Raw genomic sequence first — 14,771 nt, 5'->3', positions numbered from 1 at the left:
AATAAGATGTGCCCTAGTTTACATTTACTGACAGCTCTGGTACCGACCTTTTGCTTGTGTTTTACAAGAGTTACAATGATATCAGAACTTATTTGTGTTTTTGGGGTTTGGAAACTATGCTGACGCACCTGTGCCAGAGCATATGTGAATCCATCTGCATCAGTCCAGCCACTAGTACCTAGGAGTGAGGCTTTGAGTATTTCTGCACTTTGATACAAAGAGTAAACACTTTTCTCTATGTGAAAGACCTGATGTTTGACTCACAGTAGAGCAGAACTAAGGACACATTTCTAGCCTGAACTAGCTCTCAGATAACTATTTTTTGCAGCATAGTGGAGGCTTTGAATATACCTAGTTGCAAATTTCTGAGCCAAATTAGCTTTTGTCCTAGCAGAACCTGTACTTAGACCTTCTGAGAACAGATAATTGGCTTATGTGAGCTTTTTCTGATGGTTCCAGGTTGACTTAATCAATCAAATCCTCTCTAACAAATAAGAGGTGAGCCCATTCCTTTTTAAAATCAAAATCTGCTTTCACTTTATACTCTGAAACCTTCTCCCTGGGATATGTTTGAGATATGAGGCACTGGGCACAGCTTTTTTGTCAAGACAATACAGCACATCCATTAAACCTTATTAACCATTGAGTTACATTTCCTAAGTAAGATGCTTGAGAAGATTGTCAGGCAGGTTATTTATTCCCTGGGAGCCGACTGGGAAAAGATGCTTTCTCTGCTGCTGCATTGGGTTATGCCAGGTGTAGTGCTGAAGGAGTCTGAAGGAGCTGTGCAGGCCTCAGACCAAGTTATCAGTGCTGTACTGTTCCAATACTTCCCTCTGTGAAAATTAATCATCTTTAAACAGAGCAATAATGCAAATGTTTGAGGAATAAAGTGGCCAATCCAGAACACCCCTGGGTGAGAGCAGGAGAGAAACCTAACAACAAACTTTCTTGAACAACAGGAGGGTTCTCTCAAGCTGGGCCTTGACACGCAGCTCAAGCACAGTAAATACTGTTTCTCATCCTGAGCAGCCATGTTGCTCTGTGTAAGTGGCTTATGACAGACAGACTCTGTCTTCCCCATCTCTAACTCCCAGCACAGCTCAAGCAGATGGGGACGGTATCAAGACTCAGAAATGGCCTTAGTGATTCAGCAGTGGCTCAGTCTCTAAGCTCCAGATATTCCTGGTTCAATCAGCAGTATTCTTCTCACTGGCTTATATATTTTTGTAATATTGGCACACAACATAACTCTTTGTCACAATGGAGTTAAAAACAGAAATTCCCATTCCCATTGCATTGTGTAGGAGAAATCTGTTGGGGGAGGGGAGAGGAAACTTTGACTAATGATAGCCTTCACTGGAAAATACTGAAGTGGGGGCAGTGGAAAGCAGGGGAGAAAGAAGAGAAATTGTATAATCTAAGGTCATTGGACAATATACTCATGAAATTCCTCATTACTCTCCACCTGCATACGGAGGCATTGGCAGCAGCAGAATATTTGCCCTCTCCGTTTACCTGGATATACTTCCATTTCCTTGAATGTTTAGTACAATATGACTCACAGGACTAGCAAAGATTGAGGAATGAGAACACTCAAACTCTACTAACTCAACCCCATGCAAACAAAAAATGTGACTGCTTAATCAATGAAAAGAGATTTCCTGTGGCGGAGAAACTGTGCTGCTCTTTCCTGTGCTTCCACACTTGATGCCCCAAAGAAGGAATTCAGAATTCCTACAGTCCCCATTTAGGGTGGCAGATGGACTTTCTCCAGGATATTAGTTTCCTATTCCACATTGCTGGTATGGATCCTTGGTGGAGCTGTTGCTATCTAGTGCTTCAGGTGCAGATCCTTGCAGTGCATGAGGATGATGGCAAATGCTAATGACTGGCTCTGATGGTACAGGAGAAAAACCACATGGTTAAAGAGGAATAATGCAGTGTGCACCAAAAATCAATGCAGAGAAATTGGCCCATGGTCCCTTTGGCTGGAGTAGCCTAGATTTTTTTGATTAGCACCTGTCATTCATGATCAACATCCCAGAGGGGACTTAGCAATCATAGTAAAAATGGCTTGGGAATTTATTTCCTCATTCTATTGCTTTTGTCTAGAGTTTTGTGGGAGGTTTGTGTGAATGAGAGAAAGGCCAGGCCCATGTCTGTGGGGCAGCTAAACAGCATCAGGACCCCCTGCCTGAAGGGTTATCCCTGATTAGTGAAAATCAGTGCAATGGCTACATTTGCACATGATCAACACAGAATAGTAATATGCTACCTGCCTAGTTTTGAACAAAAGTAATTGGTGTAGCTTTGATGAAGGTGGCATGTAGAATAGGAAGGCCATCAGCTGAGGCTAATGTCTGTAGCCACAGGAAATACCTGCTCTGGAAAGGTATCTCCCATTTCCTAAACCAAATACTTAAGGAGACGACCAAAATCTTTGATTTGCCATGCAGGAACTTCTCCAGATTAAGGAAAAAGGAGAGTCAAAATGGCTCTGCCAAACTCTTTTGAATCCTGAGACACTCCCAAGCTTTCCTGCCTGACTCACTACAGTGGATTTCAAGGAAAAGCACAAAGCCCAGTAAAAAATAAATGGTTAACTCCCAAACGTGTGACAAGGTGACTCATGAGAGCTGAGCTTTTCAGCTAGAAGCAATGAGAATTCACTGTTTAGTAAGCAGCCATTGGAGCCAAAGGCCATCCATAGCAAGGTAAAAGAACCTTTGCTCCAGACATTTGGATTTTGATCACTTCTTTGCTAAACTAGCATCCTAGCTGAGAAATTCATAATGATAAAACAATTTGATGATTTAAAGAAAGGAACAAATATTACTCACAGAATTCCCTTCCTCTGCATAGCCTGGAAAGCATAATTGATATCAAAAGTTGCAATGAAACCTTTGTATGATCCATATCAGCTACTGTCTTTACGGTTTGTAGCCAAATGCCTGGTGTATTGCAATGGCGAGTTCCCTTAAAAATCCAAATTGCAAGAATCCAACATTGGTCAAGATATTTAATTTGTTTTTTTAATAAGTTTGAAACTTATCAATCTCTAGCAGGGGATGAAAGGAGATGGAAAAGAAATCTACTTACATTTCCTGTGTTGCTTGTCTCCCAGATTATTGGAACCCTTTTCGAAAACCCAATGCGGGAAAGCCTTAGGTATGTGTACTTGTTCATTCTGAGTCCATTTCACACCTTCATCTGTGTACACAAACGGGAGCTACCCTTGTGGTGCTGAAGTTCAAGTGTATGCAACCAGCTTGTGAAGCCTGTTTGTTGACTGACAGAACAAAAGAAAGAGTAAGAATAGGGAAGATTGGATTTTGGATTAGAGAGTGTAGCAGTAGAGTGTAGAGAGTGTCTCCAATATGAAGACGTAAACAGCTAAGGAGAAAAGTGCTCAGGAGTTCATTTGATGCAATTTCACTCTGAGATCACTCTTTTAGTTTAAAAATGAAATTTCCTCTTCATGAATAACACTATGCAAGGGAAGTTCTCAACAGAAGTGAGATGGATTCATCTCTTTGTCTGACCTGTGAATACTCTACAGGATGTGAAAGTGCTCCATCTGAATAATATTGAGTAGTTCTGCAGCAAGTGTCAAAGGCTCTAAGTGCTTTTTCCTCAGTACTGTTTGTTCCTTCTACCATGGTCTTTCCAGCACACACAGTCCACCCAGGACTGGGTTCTTCAGCAGCTTTGTAAATTTCAAATGCCTAATTTAGGCGCTGTTACAATCCAGTCTGCAGGTAGCTGGGGGGGGGGGGGCTAAAAAAAAAAAGTTAACTATTTCAGCTAGTCTGAATTCTCCTACCAGCCTGTGCACCTCTAAGGTGGAACAGTCATTTGTGTCTCTAAAATAATCTAGATGTTAGACTCTGATACTAATTTAGATGCAGAGAATAACCTATATGCTGGACCATAGGGATCTCATAGACCCTGAGGGAGGATTAAATCACACAGTGCATTTAAAAAGGTTCACATATGAGCTCTGGACCAGAGTGGGACTAAGGTGTGGCATTTATCTTTGATGTCTATCCAAAGTGTAAGTGCTAAGACGTTCTGCAGACAGTACTCAGAGAGAGGAAGTAGACTGCAAACCTATAAAAACTCTGCCCTCCGTGCAGATGCATTTCATCTAGGAAGCTGTCTATTGCTTAGATGTCTGAGTTCCTGTTAAGGATACCCTCCCATGCAAAAATTATGAAGACAAAACTTGGTGCTAAAGCAAGTTCATGTGTGCCAGCACACTGAACACTTTCGATTTCCTTTGAGGAAAGTGAGTCATCCCTTATGTTTATGAATAATGGCAATGACCTGGATATTATGTTAGCTGTGCTTTAAGGAAGTACCTTTATGCTTGAACCATCAGAAACTTACCTGCATTGCTCCTATATCTGGGAATTCTACAAGCAGAGTGGAGATACAGCTCTGTCCTTATTACTAAGGGTGGAATTCAAGCCTACCAGATTTATAAATGTCAACACATTTTGTCTTGACATTGTCCAATAATGGATGCAATGGACACATGTCCCTGAGAAATGTGCTACTACATATGTGCTACTACCAGACATTTTCGCTTTTGGAGAAGTGGACAAGTTCGCCTAGTGTACTAGGTAGACTGTCAGACATGGAGATGCCCCTTCTCCTTCAGAAGAACAGTGACACAAATGGTGTCTACCTTCCCTGGGACACAGCTGCCAGGAGGCACAGAAGGAAAAGCTGACCTAAGGCTGAAAGATTCCCACTGAATTCCTCACCAAATTTCCAACTCTGCTGACCCCACTGTGATTACAGACCAGAAGGAACAGCTGTGGAAAAATGAAGGCTGAGGAGATGTCTACAGTCAAGGTGTGGAACCAGGGTCCTTTTTCTGCCTCCTCACAGTTGCTTCAGGACTGTGCTTAGGTGGCTGTGTGACCCATGCTCTGACACGGTACAGCAGCTCCCTGTCACAAATGCTCGTTTGGGGTAGGGGAATAGACTCCATTTCTCTTTTTCCAAAATCCAGTAATCTTCAGCTCTGTTCTGTGCCTCTGAGAGATGGAATGAAACCTGCAGGACCTTGTCAAAATGAAACGTGCAGGACCCTGTCAGAAATCTTGCCTACTGTAGATGACTGTGACATTTCCCTGCATGGCCAGATCAAGTTCTTAATGCTAAATGTTCAGCAATTCCTAGCCTTGGTTCAGATTAAGTCCAAAAGTTATTTCAGAGGTAATTTCATGCCTCTGAAGGATGCATTTCCACATTTGTCTGAGATGTGGCAGATTTGTTAGTCAGTCTCACCCTGAAATACATCTTCACTACCAGAACCTACTGATAGTGCTCTTCCTGTCACCAAAATACATATATTAATATGAATAATGTCTCAGGACAAACATGGAGCACTCTGGGTAAAATGTTTTCCTTTAAATGAAAGTAGGATCACTAATGGCATAGCAAAATCTGTATTTCTAATAGCATCAAGGACTGTAGAGTGATACTAATCTGACTGGCTTATGACAGTTTTATTCTGTGCAAATCCACAGAAAGGTATGTACCCATGTGATGGAAATGGGCAAAGCAAATTAGGCACTCAATAACTGAGTGCCTCTTTAAATCTCACAACTGAGATTTAAAGAAACCAAAGAATTAGGAGTTGGTGACTACCTTGTATAAAAATGATATTCATAGACATTTTACAGGTAGCCCGAACTTTTAGATCTACTGTTCAGGGCTTGCCATAGCTCTAGAAACTTGCTTTAAGGCTTGGATATTTCCTATTCAGTGTTTGGGGTAAGGGTGACATAGGGGTTCCAAATACGCAGGAGTGTCAGATGTGAGTGTAATCCAGGTTACGCCATGGTCTCTGAGGGCATTTAAACTAAAGTTGCTAACTATCCATCTGGTTCTAGAGTGGATTTTGTGGTCCAGGTGGGGTCTTTTTTGCTACTGGTACCTGAGCTTTTTCTAACTTGCCACTGCAGTACGCTGCAGAAACAGCAATGATTTCACCCTATTGACCTTGCTAAATCATTGATGCATTGTCTGCAACCTACTGAAATCTTATGAATTCTCACCCAGGCTTTCTTCAGCATCAGTTCAAAGGGGATTATATTCCTACAAGAGGGAGTCATTAGTCTGGTATGCTTGTGAGGACTGGTAGAGGATTTCAACTTGAGTCACCTACCTGACACCTGGAATGGGCCCTGGGTTGGGTATCAAAGAGGGTAGACAGAAGTCTTTTCTATATGGGGCTAGACAAGAGGAAATACAAGCATCAGGAAAATTTCTGCAAATACTCGTTTTTTGCTTTGGTCCATTTCAGAAGTGGTCAGGTTGGACAGGGCTCTGAGCAACCTCATCTAGTTGAAGACGTCCCTGCTCATTGCAGGAGTGGTTGGACTAGATGACCTTTAAAGGTCCCTTCCCACCCAAACTATTCTATGATTCTATGAATCAATCCTTCATGTTGACTTGTTGAAGAAGAAAGTCTGATCTGAATTCTTTCAAAGTATCATTTGCCTCTGTTCAGGGAAAAAGTATACAACATCCTCAAAAATATCTTTTATATTTAAAAAGCCACTGCATTTCACCATTCCCTATTAAAAGTGACCACAGACACCAGCTGACATACCTAGACATCCTCCATTTGAATTTGCAATGGATATTTTAAAGGAAGATACAGAGCATCGCCAATATTTTTTCTCCAAAAGATTCCTTTGCCCAAGATGGAAGCATGTGCAGTGAGCACTACAGATTGTTATGAAGTTCTCAGTGGATAATCAGTGGCCACTAGTCTCTCCATGGTCAGACTATGAACATTCTTTAAAAACTTGGTGAACTCTGAGGGCTTCAAGGGGACAGTGCAAAGGCACTGTAATAAGTGTGTGCAGAAACAAGACCTCTGGCCTTTGGTGAGTTACATTATTTGGTTGAGTTACATTATCTTAACTGAGAAGTTTGCCCTTAGACTGCATTTAAACAATCTGATTCTGTTTAAAGCTCTTTTTATGGTTTCCAAGCATGCTAAAATGCAAATCTGTGTCTGGATTACTAGCAAGGTCATTGCAAAATCTCCCATTATCTAACATGGCCAAGTCTGGACATCCAAAAGCCAGAAGACACTAGATAAATGGAAGCAATTAACCTTGTGTTGAGTCCAAGGCAATGACATGTCTGATAGGAGGACCCTGATTCAAGACATAGGAGTTATTTAGTAAAGAATCAGAGGTGCGTTGGTTGCCTTGCAGCGTATGCCAACGTACAAGTCACTGAACCATTTCCTTCTTTACAAGCAGAATTTCAGGCCTCTGCAATGGCTGTGTGTATGTTTTTGTTGTAGGAGCCTGATTGATTATTGTGGAACACCTGGTACACTTTGGTTACAGACCATTCTCCTCTTCCTTACAAGCTAAAGTAGAAAAATGGCCTACTAAATCTAACTGTAGGAAAATGTCAGTGTTGAGAGGCAAGGGCCTTTTTGTCAACACAGTACAATCAGGAGCTAGAAAGATGGTTTGTGTTCCTTCTGGATATTGGGAACATGAAGGAAAGCTATAAATCAGGGAACTCAGGAACTGGAGAAGGGCGAGAAGAGCTGCTTACTCCGCAGAAGTGCACTGGGCCAGACAAATCATTGTAAATTGCTGTTACTGACTCTTGCAGGTATGAAGTAACACCTGATCTGGATTAGCTGGAACAGTATTCTTCTTCCTTAGATCCACAATGAGCAGGAAATCAACAGCACAATCTGCAGGCCCATCTTCCAACAAAGGTATAAAGGTAGATGTATGGCCAATCTAAAAAATCAAACTGGAGAAAATGTAGTTCCTCTTTCTGTGGTAACTGAAACCTCAGGAAAATGAGGTGGGACAAGACCTCTGAAAGTCATTAGTTCATTCTTCTGCTTGAAGGAGGGTAATGTTAAAACACAACCAATAACATAACAGAATACTCTGCCTTGTAGATTTGGGAAATGTTAGAATTAAAGTTGCATGCAGAAATTTAATTCAACACCTTACTTGCAGCTGTTATAATTCAGCCTTTAATTACAGAATTATACTTTCTGTTTCGATAGAATTCAGGCTGAATTAGTGCACCAGCTGGATGGATTGCATGTTGGGAGCCTATGCTCAATATTAGCTCCCTTTCTTGTTTCACACATCGAGCAAGGCCTCACCCTGTACAGACCCGCTCTGAAAACAAGATTATGAAATTTCTCATATCTCTTGTCTCAGTAGTTGCCACTTGTGTATTTCAGAAACATCTATATACATGATCACTTGCACAATTGCTGAGGCTGAACTCACTGTGCTACAGTATCTGCTCCAGCATTTGAGAGGAATGTAGATGTTTATGGGTGGATGTGTTCATTTCCTGGAGTCTCTGGATTTGAGCTCCACCTCAATTCCTTGCAATTGATCAAGGCAGGTTAAATGTTTCTTATCATGCAGCACTTTATATGTTTTTGTTCTAATTCTCTGCTGAGAAGCTCATTTTGAAGAAATGCTCCCTTCCAATCTCTGACCAGTGAAAATCAGTCATGAATAAGTTATGAAGAGGAATTATTCTAATACTTTTCTTGGAGAGTACAGAGGTTGACCATAAGTAATAGTAAAGTACTATTTCTTCTTCATTATCATATTGAAAAAGTAATTAGGTATTCTGAGCATCAGCCTCAACAAGGGTTAAAAGGAGTGGGGGATTTTTTTTTTCATCTTTTCAGTAAAAGTGGGAGCTGTTTGTTGCCACTTCCACACATTCTAGCAATGTAATGTGGAACCCTTTAAAGAGGTGTTTCCTCATTAACAAACCTATTTAGCCCACAAAAATTGGAAATAAGATCAGAACAAGGGGGGAAATTTTTCTAATTCCTTTTTCTGTTGTCAGAAAGCTGTGGAATTCCACTTTAATTATTTTAAAATTATGCTTCCTGACCAATGGACCTAAAGCAATGCAACAGTACCAATGTCAGCAGGATGCACAAGACAGCCATGGAACACTAGTCTTGCAGATGAGATGAAAGCTCCTTTAATGAGAAGAATCTTCTGTTTTCTTCACAGCCCAATGGACCTTTTTGGCAGATATGATCCCGAGTCAAATTAGAAAACACCATCTTGCTAAACGGGAATTTTCTGTCCAGATATTTAATGAACAGAATAGCCAGTTTCTTCCAAATCTGTGAATCTATTCTAACCCTCCTCGAGACATGATAAGTTCTCCTCTGATAGACCATGATTTGTGATGCCCTAAGGGTAGATATAGCCAACATTCAGGTAGAGGTAGTATGGCCAGCATATGAAGGACTGAGAGTTTTGGTAAAAACACACACTAACCTATTATAGAGTCTGTGAAATATGCCTATTTCTGCCAATGTTGCATATCACATTAGTAATAATCAACAAACAGTACTGAGCAACTGACCAACCTTCAGTGAATCAACTAAAGACAAGTTTCAAAATTCACTTGGTCCCTAAGTTACTCTGTGTTGTTGCACAGCCTTCTGTCATCCTGTCTGGGGACGTCAGCAGTTGCCGATGATCTGAGACCTGCTAGGGTGAAATGAATTTCCTAATGCTGTGAATTGTGGATTCACTGGGCTTTTGCATCTTTCCCCGTGCATTATCAAGAATTTCCCTCTCTATTGAATCTATGGTTTTGGTTTTTTACACAAGATAAAAGGCACCATGCTATGGGAGGAGGAAGGAACTTCTCCATGGACAGGATCTGCACAGCATGGAAAAAGTGGGAAAACCCATTTGGATTCTGTCCAATGTTGCATGAAAGCAGGGCTCCCACCATCTGAAGGGACATAAGATGTTTTGTTCTAATTCTGTGCTGAGAAGCTCATTTTGAAGAAATGCTCCCTTCCAATCTCTGACCAGTGAAAATCAGTCATGAATAAGTTATGAAGAGGAATTATTCTAATACTTTTCTTGGAGAGTACAGAGGTTGACCATAAGTAATAGTAAAGTACTATTTCTTCTTCATTATCATATTGAAAAAAGTAATTAGGTGTCTCACTTATCTATATTGCTTTTTTTATGCTATCTTATTAAAATGGCTATTTTATCACACCATTTTTTGTTGGGTCTTCCTTACTGAGATCTGGAAAAAACCCTGCACTGTGTCCACTGCCCCACTCCTGTGCAGAACAGTACCCAACTTACATGTGATTTCTGCTGCTGTGCTGGTCACTGTTCTGCTGAAGGAAGCCTTTGATGATGATGCAGCACAATGGATACTTGTTGCATTTTTTTTCTTTGTACTCGTATTGTCCCTGAAATCAGGAATCAAACTCCTTAACACCAATGTAGTATTAAGAAGCAGGCATTCTTTATTACGGCGCTGGATACACAAGGGATTGTTCCACCTAGCGTGCATACCGCAGGTTGCATCAACCAAAACTTATATTGCCCAGTTACATACATATGCATCAAATTTCCCGGAATGATCATACATATTCATTCTATTTCCCAGAACTAATTATCATATTCGCGTGGTCATTACACATGCATCCTTGAGCTCCAAGGGGCTTCCGTGGGGGTCTCTGGTGGTCCTTGGTGGTCGTACAGGTGTGTCCTTTAGTTGACCCCTTCTTATGGGCATGCGCAATCCCACCTTGCTTATGTAACTTGCTTCCCTTCTTCATGGTGCATGGTCCCTAACAATGATTTGGCACCCTTAACACAAACCAATTATTCTAACCACCCTCGACTCTTTGTCAACATGGGCTGGGGCTGTACTGGGAGCATAGCAGCATGTCCGTACTAATCCTTGTCCAATTGTCTTTGGGCATAGTAGCATATCCATAGCCATAGGTGTACAAACACAATATTAAAGCATTGTCTAACCTGCTCCTATCTCTATGTTGCTTAGTTACAAAAGAACGAACTAATCATTTTGGTTACATCTGGTTACAGTATGGTAAACACAAAACCTGTTGTGACCCATGTTCTTTGTCTCAGCACATGCAGCTTCACACAATGAGATACTGTTCTTAACTCCAAGCCCTATATATCTTCTTTTATATTATTCTACTGAAAGCTCCAGTTCTGCTTTATCACCTTTAAGAGGAGAGACTTCTTTTTAGCAAGTATTTTTCCCTCTCTAATGCTAACCATGCTCTACTCTTATCACTTCTCCAGAATCCAGATCTGTAGTTCAGCTGAAAACTGTCATATCGTTCACTTTCCTTTTCTACTCTGTATTTAGAAAACACCCCTTTCAGATGTTAATTTTTATGCTGGGTGACATATTCCTCGATATTTTGAATCTCACTTTTGAAGTTAAGCTTCTTTTGCCATGCAATAATGAAATCTGTTTTATGTAACAGCAGTCCAGATGCAGTTTATATCAGAAGCAAGATCAGAACATAATTATGTTCTACCTCACTGTCTCTTTCACCCCACCCCTTCGCTCCCCAGAATTTTCTTCATCTGCTCAGTGAGGACAAGACTGAGTCAATCATCCATATGTTTACAAATCAACACAGGTCACTGTAGATTAAACCCTGTTCTCTGTGTATCTTTAAGGGACCCGCAGACACCTAACTCAATAAAGAAATTTGAGTGTCCAGTGTCCTAAGAGCAAATATGTGAAATAAAAATCAGGAATGTGCCTTTACATTGGGAACCCTTCTACTAATAGCTAGCATTAATGTGGACACACACAAATTTGGTTACAAAATAACAAGCAAAAAAAGACAAATGACGTAAATATTCAGAAATACATGTATAAGCTTTGGAATGTGCTCCCAGTCTAGCTCATTCTAGAAAATTCTGGAAGTTCTTAAGGCTCCTAGACCACTTAAAAATTTTCCTCTGGGCTTATAAGCCTAAAAGGAGAGAGAGAACAGGAGCTGGTTGACTTTACTGTACAGTGTAGTTGCTGCTTTTTCTGAGATGCTGAATTTGTTGTAGAATGAAGTCTGGAAAGCTGTGTCATTTATCTTAGGGGCTTGGTACATAGTCAGAGGAGAACAGAGATGCAAAGTATTCTCAAAAACAGGACTGGAAACTCACTTAGACCCTACACTGAGACAGAGGCTTGAACACAGGGGCACCCAGCTTGGGTGAGGTCAAACAGGGAATGACCAAGAAATTATTGAGAGCCATGTGCACAAATGTGAGTGACAGGATTGGATCTGATATTGCAGAAGGCTGTTTCAGTTTCCCAAGTACTTCAGTTTTACAGAATAAGTCATACATACTTGATCTCAGGCAACCATACTTTACATTTGCTCAGCATCTTTAAACCAAATGCTTTTAAAGTTAGGCAAAAGTTTTATATGAACATGACTTCAGATGCTACTTAAATAGCCATCTTTGGATATTGGAATACATCCCATAGAGTTATCAGAGTACCCCAAATATGGTATACTGTCTTCGGGTCTGATAGCCCAGCATACAAGGAGGTAGGGACTTTGTAGAGTGACCATGAGTTGACATTGCATCCAGGTGTTACTTATCTACCTTGCTTTCTTTGAATTACATCCCTATGGAGATCATGACTGTGTCACTGCAGTGGCAAAGGATGGTCTCTTCCAAGTGCAACAGCTGCAGCACCCACTCCTCCCATCACACCAGGAGCCAGCAAGCCTGGCTATGCTCCTTTCTTCTGGCCTATATTCTTTATATATATACTGACAACAGGACTTCAATTCAAGCACCTTTCTCAGCAGGAGGTATTCAATCCTATTGTCTTCAGACAATGACAGAGAAGAGGCAAAACTCAGATCCCTCATTACCCTAATGTAGTGCTAAGGAGGAAGAGATCTGCCAGTGACTCTGCTTCAGCTGGAAGCAGCTTGGCTGGAAGCCCATGGCTTGCCCCTTTTATAACCATTTGATGGCAAAACTTGCACACCAGTGATTTAAGACAGCTAGGCTCTCTCCTTCCGAAGATGGTGACATGGTGCTCTGTTGCCTAGGGGATAGATGCACCCATGTTGTTTGGCTTTCTCCAGTTGTTTCATATCCCTCCTGTGCCATCTGACTGAAGTAGGCATCACTAACTGGAAACAAAAGGTTTTACTCAAGGGTCTCCCTGAAGAACCAGAACTTCCTGTGAGTGTATGCCAGAGTCACAGGTTCTTCTTGCATTCCAAAACTGGTCTTTTAAGGTAAATGCTGTAGTTAGTAACTTGGTGCTGTTTTAGACTACAAGAAAATCCCACTGAGTTGATTCCATCCCAAATTTGTATGCAATAAGACTTGCTTTTCTGTAAGCTGAAGGGACTGACACTGGTTTGCTAGCCTCTCTTTCTTATAGCACAATTTCCTTTTACATACCAATACAATGTGAATTACTTTATTTGCATGCAAGACATTGGATTTCTTCCCCTTTGCAAGGCTTCCTCTAGAGCAGCTCAGTACAGGCTACATGTGAGAGAGCTGCTGATCTGCATGGGTCAGGCCCTGCTTCTGGCTATAGTCATTGGAAGGCCTCTGCTCCATCAGCTGGCCCATCTGGCCTTGTGCAGTGGACTTTTGTTGAAAGAGCAAGACTGATTAACCTAGTGAACTCATAGCTGCAGCATGTTTGGTCCTACATACTCGGGTTTTAAGTTATGCTTTCCCTACTCCTATGGTGCTATTGCAAAGTGTCTTGACCACCCAATAATCCAAGTTTCCATCCTGTTCTTTAGCCTTCAGAGCACATTTTGATTTTTTAATTCCACCTCTCAGCCCTTTTATTCGCCCCATAGCTACTCAATTGTGTCACTGCACCAGAATAACATGGCTCCACCTCTTCTTTTGAATGGTGAGGGAATAGCTCCTACCCACATATAGTGGGTTCTACAACACTAGAAGTTAAGGACTACAATTCATTTACAAAACTGAACAGATAATAAAAAAAATAACCAAATTCATAGTATGACATAGATTTTCCGGTGGAACAGAGATTTGCCTAGAATAATAATGAATACAAATTAGAGAGAAACAGAATAATATATTTCTATCAGTAAAATGTGTCACTGCAAATGATTCATATGCCATGACAATGACAACAAATTACAGTGTTACTGCTTATTCTGGATCATCTCCCTGCCTGTGCAATACTACACCAGGGGAGGTAATGTTACCAGCACTTGGCAGCAAACACATCTCTAGTGGTTTAGGGATGTGGCTGAGGTCATGGGTTGCCAGTTCCAGTGCTCAATCTTTGCAGAGCCCAGATGTCTTGATTTGGAGGGGGAGCTGTTGACTGATCTGGTTTTCTTTGTCTCCCAATTTTTTTCCAGGTGAAGCTCATGGAAGAACAATGTGGAGAAATGACAAAATTTTTTCTTGTCTTAACCTAGACCGATATTTTTACAAATTATGTGTAGGAAAAAAATAAAATATCAAACCAAATCATAGCTGTGTTTTCCTGGAAATGAAGCCCAGTAGCTGGTAACTTTGAGCCACTACTACTTAGCTCTCATTTCCCTATCTGTCATTGAAAGGGCACACTGCCAGCTATAGTAGAGAGCAAACTACAGTGACCTTCAGTGTTATTCCTGGAAGGATGTAACCAATAGTATTTTTATGTGGATTGAATACTACACAGGAAACCCAGTAAACTAATTAGCAAAACATGGTCTCGTTTGTATTCTAGCCACAAAGGTGCTCCAGTAAAGCTGATATGCTGGATTTTGTAATTCATCAGACTGCAAAGAATTCTGTTAAGTTTCTTTTGGAAACAGTGTGATTAGGAACAACTAAGCACCTTTAAATCACGATGTGCATCACTCAATATGAACATGCACAGATTAATGTAAAAAGCTGGTT

The 14,771-nt window shown here is 40.9% G+C and overlaps 1 long non-coding RNA gene across 2 annotated transcripts in view; it reads right to left on the bottom strand.

Moving 5' to 3' along the window:
- The window catches only part of LOC140651056 (uncharacterized), a 33,304-nt gene that overhangs the window by 5,262 nt on the left and 13,271 nt on the right, over positions 1-14,771 (bottom strand). The window contains exons 2-3 of one of the 2 annotated variants that reach the window (XR_012042243.1): positions 10,167-10,276; positions 3,103-3,292 (exon numbers count right to left, since the gene is read on the bottom strand). This is a non-coding gene — a long non-coding RNA (uncharacterized lncRNA). The remainder of the gene's footprint in view (positions 1-3,102; positions 3,293-10,166; positions 10,277-14,771) is intronic. The other variant, XR_012042242.1, reaches the window with a different exon arrangement.

This window comes from Ciconia boyciana, chromosome 4 (assembly GCF_034638445.1).
Source record: "Ciconia boyciana chromosome 4, ASM3463844v1, whole genome shotgun sequence".
NCBI lineage: Eukaryota > Metazoa > Chordata > Aves > Ciconiiformes > Ciconiidae > Ciconia > Ciconia boyciana.
Note: the sequence above shows the minus strand (reverse complement) of the source record. Positions and strands in the feature narration are given on the sequence as shown.